The sequence below is a fragment of the Podarcis filfolensis genome (assembly GCF_964270895.1).
Source record: "Podarcis filfolensis genome assembly, chromosome: 2".
NCBI classification, from domain to species: Eukaryota; Metazoa; Chordata; class Lepidosauria; order Squamata; family Lacertidae; genus Podarcis; species Podarcis filfolensis.
The window spans coordinates 105,894,419-105,903,137 of record NC_139605.1 but is presented as its reverse complement, the minus strand read 5'-3'; the positions used below and the strand labels follow the sequence as shown (position 1 = coordinate 105,903,137).

The following is an 8,719-nucleotide window of genomic DNA, read 5'->3' as shown; positions in this document are numbered from 1 at the left end:
ATAAATAATAAATTATGATGATGATGATTTTGAACACATAGGTAAAGGTAAAGGGACCCCTGACCATTAGGTCCAGTCGTGACCGACTCTGGGGTTGCGGCGCTCATCTTGCTTTATTGGCCAAGGGAGCCAGCGTACAGCTTCCGGGTCATGTGGCCAGCATGACCAAGCTGCTTCTGGCGAACCAGAGCAGCACACGGAAACGCCGTTTACCTTCCCGCCGGAGCGATACCTATTTATCTACTTGCACTTTGACGTGCTTTCGAACTGCTAGGTTGGCAGGAGCAGGGACTGAGCAACGGGAGCTCACCCTGTCGCGGGGATTCGAACCGCCGACCTTCTGATCGGCAAGTCCTAGGCTCTGTGCTTTAACCCACAGCGCCACCTGTGTCCCACACCACAAAAGCTGTAAAATAACAATGCAATCATCTGGAAACCCGTTTCCACTGTGATATTTTTCAGCATTGCCGTTGACCACACTTCCTTCTAAAGAGGAGCTTTTGAAACATGGAAACTGTGACCATTCGTTTTCATGTTTCCCTTGGGTGAACTTTGATTTCAGCTTGTGTCAAACAGTGACTGGTAGAGGGATTGTGTTTCGTTCTTCATTTAGAACCGGTCAGAACCTTACGCCTGCCAGAGAACAAAGGGATGCGTGGGGAGCCACCAGCCGGAGAGAATGTCACCGCCTTGTGCTTCCCATGCTGCGAAAGGTTTCTGCAGCAACCTGGCCGGCTGGATGTTATTTTAATAGCTGTGCATCCCACCCATATGCTTCTGTGGATCCAGGAGCTGATGGGCTCTGACGCCTTGCGAGCTTCAAACTTATTCATGTTCAGGAATGGGAGGGTCAGGGGCATTGACACACACCAGTATCCTGCTGCCTATTATTTCCTGCCAGTTCTGGCAGCTTCCCAAACTTTAACATGACAGGTGGATGGAGTTCACAAGGAAATCATGTCATCACAGGCCAGTTTTCCAGGAAAGCTGCTAATTCAATTCACAAAGTGAGTGCTTGAGGCAGAAAGGGGAATATGGCTGAATTTGAATGGTTGTGGCTGGCTTGGAGGGTTTGCGCTGGGGGTGGGGAGGGAGGGCGGGAGGGAGGGACAAAATGGTCCCGTCCCCCCCGTATTGAGTTCTGTTTGTCACACTTGCACAGCGTGGTGGTTTAAAGAAAAAGTTATCATGAAAACTCACCATTTTCACAGCGTTGTGGTTTAAAGAAAAAGTTATCATGAAAACTCAACATTTCCACAGCGTTGTGGTTTAAAGAAAAAGTTATCATGAAAACTCAACATTTTCACAGCGTTGTGGTTTAAAGAAAAAGTTATCATGAAAACTCAACATTTCCACAGCATTGTGGTTTAAAGAAAAAGTTATCATGAAAATTCCCCATGAAAATTACCATTTCCACAGCATTGTGGTTTAAGGAGAAAGTTATCATGAAAATTCCCCATGAAAATTCACCATTTCCACAGCATTGTGGTTTAAATAAAAGGATATCATGAAAATTCACCATTTCCACAGCATTGTGGTTTAAAGAGAAAGTTGTCATGAAAATTCTCCTCAAGGACCGCCTGTCTCCATATGAGCCTACCTGGATGCTGAAATCAACAAGGTGAGATGGCCTGCCTAAGATGACAGATTCATTACCAAAAGGCAATTATTGCTGTGCTCCTACTTTGTGAATCAGAAATAATGAGGTGAGTATTGTGACTTCTAAATTCTTCTCCAGCTGCCACTAGGCGGAAGAGGGAAGATGAGACTCTAATCTTTTTCTCTCTCTTCAGTTGCTCCTGGAGTGCTCCTATAGCAGCCTGCTTCATAACTGTGGTGGAAGGGAATTTGGGGGACCAGTGGTTGGGCTGAAAGGTCTGGAAGGGGTAAATCAGGCATAGGCAAACTCGGCCCTCCAGATGTTTTGGGACTACAATTCCCATCACCCCTAGCTAACAGGACCAGTGGTCAGGGATGATGGGAGTTGTAGTCCCAAAACATCTGGAGGGCTGAGTTTGCCTATGCCTGGGGTAAATAGTTGGATGGTTGGGAGAGGTATGAGGTTCTGCTGATTCTAGTCATTTAAGCGCCATTCCTTATTTACATAGGAATAGTGGTGTTGTGGTAATTTTGTTAACTGCAGGAGCTTACAAGGGAAGTCTTCATAAGCCACACCTCCAAGAAGTCTCCAGAAATGCAGGCCGCTGTATTGAACCATTTATGTACGTATAGACCTCCTGCCAATAGCAGCACTATATAGCATAATACTCAGTTTAGTAGGATCAGCTGACAGCCTTTGTATAAACATTTACGGAATAAATTCCACTTGTAAAACCGATTGAACTTTCACCAGAGAGCTCCAGCCAGCTGAAACGCAACCTTTCGCTTTTCTTAAGAAATCCCGACAACCTGGCAAAGAAATGCTCTTGTGCGAACTGCTTGTGTGACGTCGGAAAGAAACGAAGTATCCGGCCTCTTCGTGATTATCTCCCTCCTCCAACTTCTTCTCCATTAATCTAGCATAGTTCGAAAAACCTCACTTTCACCTCATTCATTTCCCCGAGCGAGGAGCGTCCATCAGTCACATGGCAGATGACATCATCACTCATGCTCCCTCCCCAAGTTCTCCTTCCAATGCATTGCATTCATTTAGACTTACTTCTGAGCAGGCAAATAACTTTGCACTGTTAGCAATGTTGTTGTACTTTTATCATATTTTTGTTGTGAGCCACTGTGAATTTTTGATATTTTTTTTTTTGAAGCAAAGCCAAAACATGTGTGCTTTAGATCAGGGGTTGGCAATCTCAATCTCTCTCTCTCTCTCTATTTGGTCTCAAAGGCTTCATTTGAGTAGCTTAGCTGGTAGAGCACAAGAATCTTAATCTCAGGTTGTGGGTTTGAGGCCCGCGTTGGACAAAAGATTCCTGCATTGCAAGCGGTTGGACTAGAGGACCCTTCACGGTACCTTTCCGAGGCGGCAATTCTATGATTCTATGGTTTACCCTTGGTCAACTCTCCAGGGCCCACCTTTCAGTGGTGAGTGTATTCTCCCCATATGCAGGGACGCGGGTGGCACTGTGGTCTAAACCACTGAGCCTCTTGGGCTTGCCGATCAGAAGGTAGGTGGTTCAAATCCCCACGACGGGGTGAGCTCCCATTGCTCTGTCCCAGCTCCTGCCAACCTAGCACTTCGAAAGCACACCAGTGCAAGTACAGTGGTACCTCGGGTTAAGAACTTAATTCATTGTGGAGGTCCGTTCTTAACCTGAAACTGTTCTTAACCTGAGGCACCACTTTAGCTAATGGGGCCTCCCGCTGCCGCTGCACGATTTCTGTTCTCATCCTGAAGCAAAGTTCTTAACCCAAGGTACTATTTCTGGGTTAGCAGAGTCTGTACCCTGAAGCGTCTGTAACCTAAAGCATCTGTAACCCAAGGTACCACTATAGATAAATAGGTACCACTGTAGTGGGAAGGTAAATGGTGTTTCCGTGCACTCTGGTTTTCGTCACGGTGATCTGTTGTGCCAGAAGTGGTTTAGTCATGCTGGCCCCATGACCCCGAAAGCTGTCTGTGGACTAACGCCAGCTCCCTAGGCCTGAAAGCAAGATGAGCGCCACAACCCCATAGTCGCCTTTGGCTGGACTTAACCGTCCAGGGGTCCTTTACCTTACCCCATATGCATGCACACACAGAGAGATAGACGCAAAACTCTCCTCCTCGACTGATTAATTATCACCACCGCCATAATCATCCTTGATTTATTAATAGCTAAACAACTGTCTCAAGGTGATCTGCACATGAGGTTATCAAATGCCAGTCAACTAAAGAGGGCGGTTTCTCACCAACTTGCCATGTGCAATCATGTCTCGTGAAACAGGTTTAGGGAATTTTTGAAGCCTCACAAAAACCACTGAAGAGAGGCAATCATGGGATGAGGTCCGCATCCTGGACAAGCTTGGCTGTATCATATCAACATCAACACAACCCCCCCCCCACATACACTAAGTAAAAGAAGGCAATTTTTACCACCCCACCCCACACTCTCTTCTCCCCCAAACCTATACAGTGGTACCTCTGGTTACATACTTAATTCATTCTGGAGGTCCATTCTTAACCTGAAACTGTTCTTAACCTGAAGCACCACTTTAGCTAATGGGGCCTCCCACTGCTGCTGCACCACCGCGACGCGATTTCTGTAACAAAGTTCTTAACCCGAGGTAATATTTCTGGGTTAGCAGAGTCTGTAACCTGAAACGTATGTAACCTGAAGCGTATTTAACCCGAGGTACCACTCTACTGTATACACCCGTAAAGTCTCACATTGAATGAACTGATCTACAGAAACAACTCTATGATCGGGGTGGGGGTGGGGTGGGGGAAGAGACAGTGTACGTAGTTTTGTAACCTAAAAAAACTGAAATAAAAATTATTTTTGTTTTAAAAAAACCTGTGTCAGTTGGAGCGGGGGTGAGGGTAGGGCTAATGTCAGTCTCCCAACTGAGTTTTCAGTCCATCTAAACTCAAAATATGACCAAAGCAGGTTGCTGCACTAAGTAAATGACGAGGTGGTGGTGGAACAGAAAGGGGAACAGCGTCGGAAGATATCATTTTTATTTCCCATGCTGAAACCTGCTAAATGCTGTCCCTTCAGCAACAGATCGGCTTGCGGAGTATTGCTGATGTTAATCACTTTCCACGCTACGAACGGGAGGGATGTTTATTTTTAATCCACCTGTTCAATTATTTGTCATTGCTACGGGCCCCGTTAATTGTCGCTCCGTGCAAAGGCTTTATATTGTAAGAGGACACCCCCTAATATTTTTAATGACCTTAAGCAAAGTGATTGACACACGATACCCGTGTCAGATGTTCTGGTGACGCAATATGTTCCCCTAGTAGCAGGAAAGCTTCCTGCCGTGATTAAGTCCGAGCTATGAAAAGTGCTAAAATGTGTGGTCAGCTTTCCTCTGATGCAAGCGATTTTATTATAGCGTCTGGTAACAGCGGAGTGTAGCAACACAAATACTGACTCTAAACATCCCCTCCCATAGGTATCGCCTGCTCTATTTAAATCACAGCTTCCACTTTACAACGCCAGGGATCTCAGCTATGAGGGGTATATACGTGTGGGTATATGGATTTTTAAAATAAGCTTGAACAGTGCTGCGCAAGGGATAAGGGGATATTCTGCATTTCGTTATTATAAAATAGCATCAGAACACCTCTGGTTGTGGGAAGCAGGGCTTTTTTTCCCCCCCAGTAGGAACTCAGGGGAACTGAATTCCCTTGCCTTTAAAAAAATTAAATAATTGATTTTTTGTTAGTTTGCGGGGCCTGTAACAGATATACACCCAATGCCTGAGCTGAAAATCTGTCTATATCTGTAAATGATTCTTCAACATCAACTTCGCTGGACTGGTCATGTTGTGTGGATGCCTGATTATTGTCTTCAAAAGCAACTACTCTATTCTGAACTTAAAAATGGAAAGCATAATGATGGTGGTCAACAAAAGAGGTTCAAAGACTCTCTCAAGGCAAATTTTTTAAAATGTAGTGTAAACACTGACAACTGGGAAACACTGGCCTGCGAGTGCTCCAACTGGAGAACAGCCTTGACCAAGGGTGTCATGGGCTTTGAAGACACTCAAACTCAGGACGCAAGGGAGAAACGTGCTAAGAGGAAGGCATGCTTGGCAAACCCTCACCGTGATCAACTCCCGTCTGGAAACCAACGTCCCCACTGTGGAAGGATGTGTGGATCCAGAATTGGCCTCCACAGTCACTTACGGACTCACTGCTAAAACCGTGTTCATGGAAGACAATCTTACTCGGCTACGATTGATCGCCAAAGAAGAAGAAGAATATCTGTAATCAATAAAGTTGTGGTCATTTCTAATCTAGATCATTGTCTGCTTGAGTTTATTAAACACACCTTACGTTTAGCAGCTGCCTGGGGGTTGGGGTGGGGGTGGCACTGCGATTGGGCCTCAATAAATGAACAAATGAACTTGGTGGTGAGTTCCCCCACTTTTTTTTTCCTCAGAAGAAAGGCACCGGTGGGAAGCAATATATAAACATAAGCTAGCTATCTGTGCAATGATGGGCTTCAGGGTTTCATTCATCTGGAAGAAGTAACAATCAGGGGCATATGCTTCGGGGCATGGTTTTGAAACTTGGTCAATGCACAGCAAGACAGTATGATGTGTGCAATCATTTGAAGGCTGCAATCCTGTGCACACTTACCTAGGAGGAAGCCCTATTGGAAAAAGTAGGGTTTCTTCCTATTCCGCAGAGGATTGGACCACAATCTTGTTTCTATCCAAGAGAGTGCTTTAAAATCATTAACAATATGGCAGCAAAATCTCCATGTCTGTACCCTTTAAATGTAAGAACCCTACAGATGTCCACCATCCATTTCTACCTTGTTTTCTATCATGTAAGATGCCACAACACAAATCAAAGGCACTTCCTTCAAATTTATAATATGTAATTTATAATATATAATCTACATATTAAATTGAGCTCCATCCTCAATCAATTCCCCATTGAAAACAGCCTATAAACTACCAACCACTGTCACATCCTTTGATAGTGAGTTCCATGAATGAGTTACAGAAGATAAGGGTCAGCGTTTAAAGGTGCAAAAAGAAAGTTATCCATAGCTTAAGAAGCGCTCAGGCCTTCATAGCCTGTGAACATTTCACCCCATCTTAAATTGATAATAATATCTCTGGACTTTTGGTCAGCTTTAACCCAGTGATTTCTGTTATCTTCTTAAACACCATTTCCCAGAAAAATTGTACATATTTACACCCCCACCACATGTGAACATAATTCCTCGCTATGAAGGACTTGCTCACAAATTTATTGACAGATGCCTGGATTAGGATAGCTAGGAGGTGGAAGGGGCAAGCAGGATATAAAATGGAAGAATGGTATAAAGAGGTGTGGGATATAGCTGTTAATGATAGATTAACATGTGCCATTAAGTTAAGATTGGGAATATTCAGGAGAAATGATTTCGAAGAGATACGGAAGGTGTTTGTAGAATTTGTACTGTTAAAACAGAAAGGGTCAAACCATCGTAAGAGGTGTTGAAATTTTGGGAGGTTGGATAGTTACAATGGAATGGTCGCAGGGGTGGGGTGCACATTTTGATTCTTATTTATTTATGATTATTACTCTGTCAAAATAATAAATAAATAAATAATAAAAAAGAAGCGCTCAGGCATGGATAAAGACCCTACCCTACCTTTGACGTGCTTTGACCAATGCCAACTAACTGTCCTGGATGGCACTGTGATTCCTCTCCTGTATGAGATGCAGCCATCCAATTCAATGGAGCTGGGATGAGCATCACAAAGAAAATCCACCTATTTGCAAAGATTGTCTTTGATGGACCGGGGCAAAAAGCTTCAGAACAGGATGCAAAGGACTAGGTTCTCTAATGCTTTAGCAGCAGAGATGGTTTATTATTTTAAAATGAAGGGTACAATTTTTAGAAACCATTTTTTTTATATCAAAACCACCCAAAGTGCTAAGTATGACAGTGTTATAATAGTTAACTTACAAAAAAAAGGTCACTTTTTAAAAAAGCTATAAACATACCTTTCTGTTTACTTCGGGCTAATAAGTACAGAGAGAGCACCCTGTATCTAAACAATAGCAACCCTTCCCATAAAATAATCATTAAAAAAGAAAAGAAAATCAATATTACTCTTTACAAAGTACCACAGAGAAACGTCACGGGAACAAAATGGAGAGCCAAGCTGATACCCAAGAACCGGGCTGATGCAGCTATCACAGTTCCTTGGAAAGGGGCGAGGAGCCCCAACTCTACATATGTAAGTCAAAGCCATGTATGACAGTTTTCCTAACCTGCTGCAATCCAGGTGTTGCTGGACTCCAAGTCCCATCATCCCTAGCGATTGGCCATGCTGGCTGGAGCTGCGGGGAGTCCAACACCATCTAGAGGGCAACATGTCGGAGGGAAAAGCTGGTCCATAGGCTTGTCATCTGTTGAAAAACAGTGCTAAGGAGCAGGTCCCTGGAACCACTGGGTCACATCCTTGATTTTTCTTGATATTCTTCTCCAATACAGTGGTACCTCTGGTTACGTGCTTAATTCGTTCCGGAGGCCCGTTCTTAACCTGAAACTGTTCTTAACCTGAAGCACCACTTTAGCTAATGGGGCCTCCTGCTGCTGCCAGAGCCCGATTTCTGTTCTCATCCTGAAGCAAAGTTCTTAACCCGAGGTACTATTTCTGGGTTAGCGGAATCTGTAACCTGAAGCGTATGTAACCTGAAGCGTATGTAACCCAAGGTACCACTGTATTGTCCAAATATTTGCTACATACCCTGCAACATTTCTCCGATGAAAATAGGGACATCCTATTCCATACCCTCCAAAATATCTCAGATGAAAACGGGGACGGTCCAGTGCTATTTTTCTAGAAAAAGAGGTGCCGGAACTCACCGTGAATGCCTCCCTTATTCTCTTACATAACGGCAATGGTGCCCACCTGAGAGGTGCCGGAATTGCGTTCCGGCTGGAAAAGCAAACAAACCCTGGGGACGTCCTATTCCATACCCCCCAACATTTCTCTGATGAAAATAAGGGTGTCTGTCCTAAGGAAAAGTGGGATGTCCCAGGATCAAATCAAAAACCAGGACAGCTTCGGTAGATCTGTGACTGTCCCTGGAAAATTAGGGACACTT

General features: G+C 44.3%; 1 long non-coding RNA gene across 1 annotated transcript; it reads left to right on the top strand.

Moving 5' to 3' along the window:
* The first annotated feature begins 4,470 nt into the window (after positions 1 to 4,470).
* Positions 4,471 to 5,901, top strand: LOC310755785. The gene is made up of 2 exons (XR_014544544.1): positions 4,471 to 5,127; positions 5,345 to 5,901. It is a non-coding gene; the product is annotated as an uncharacterized lncRNA (long non-coding RNA).
* Positions 5,902 to 8,719: the final 2,818 nt, after the last annotated feature.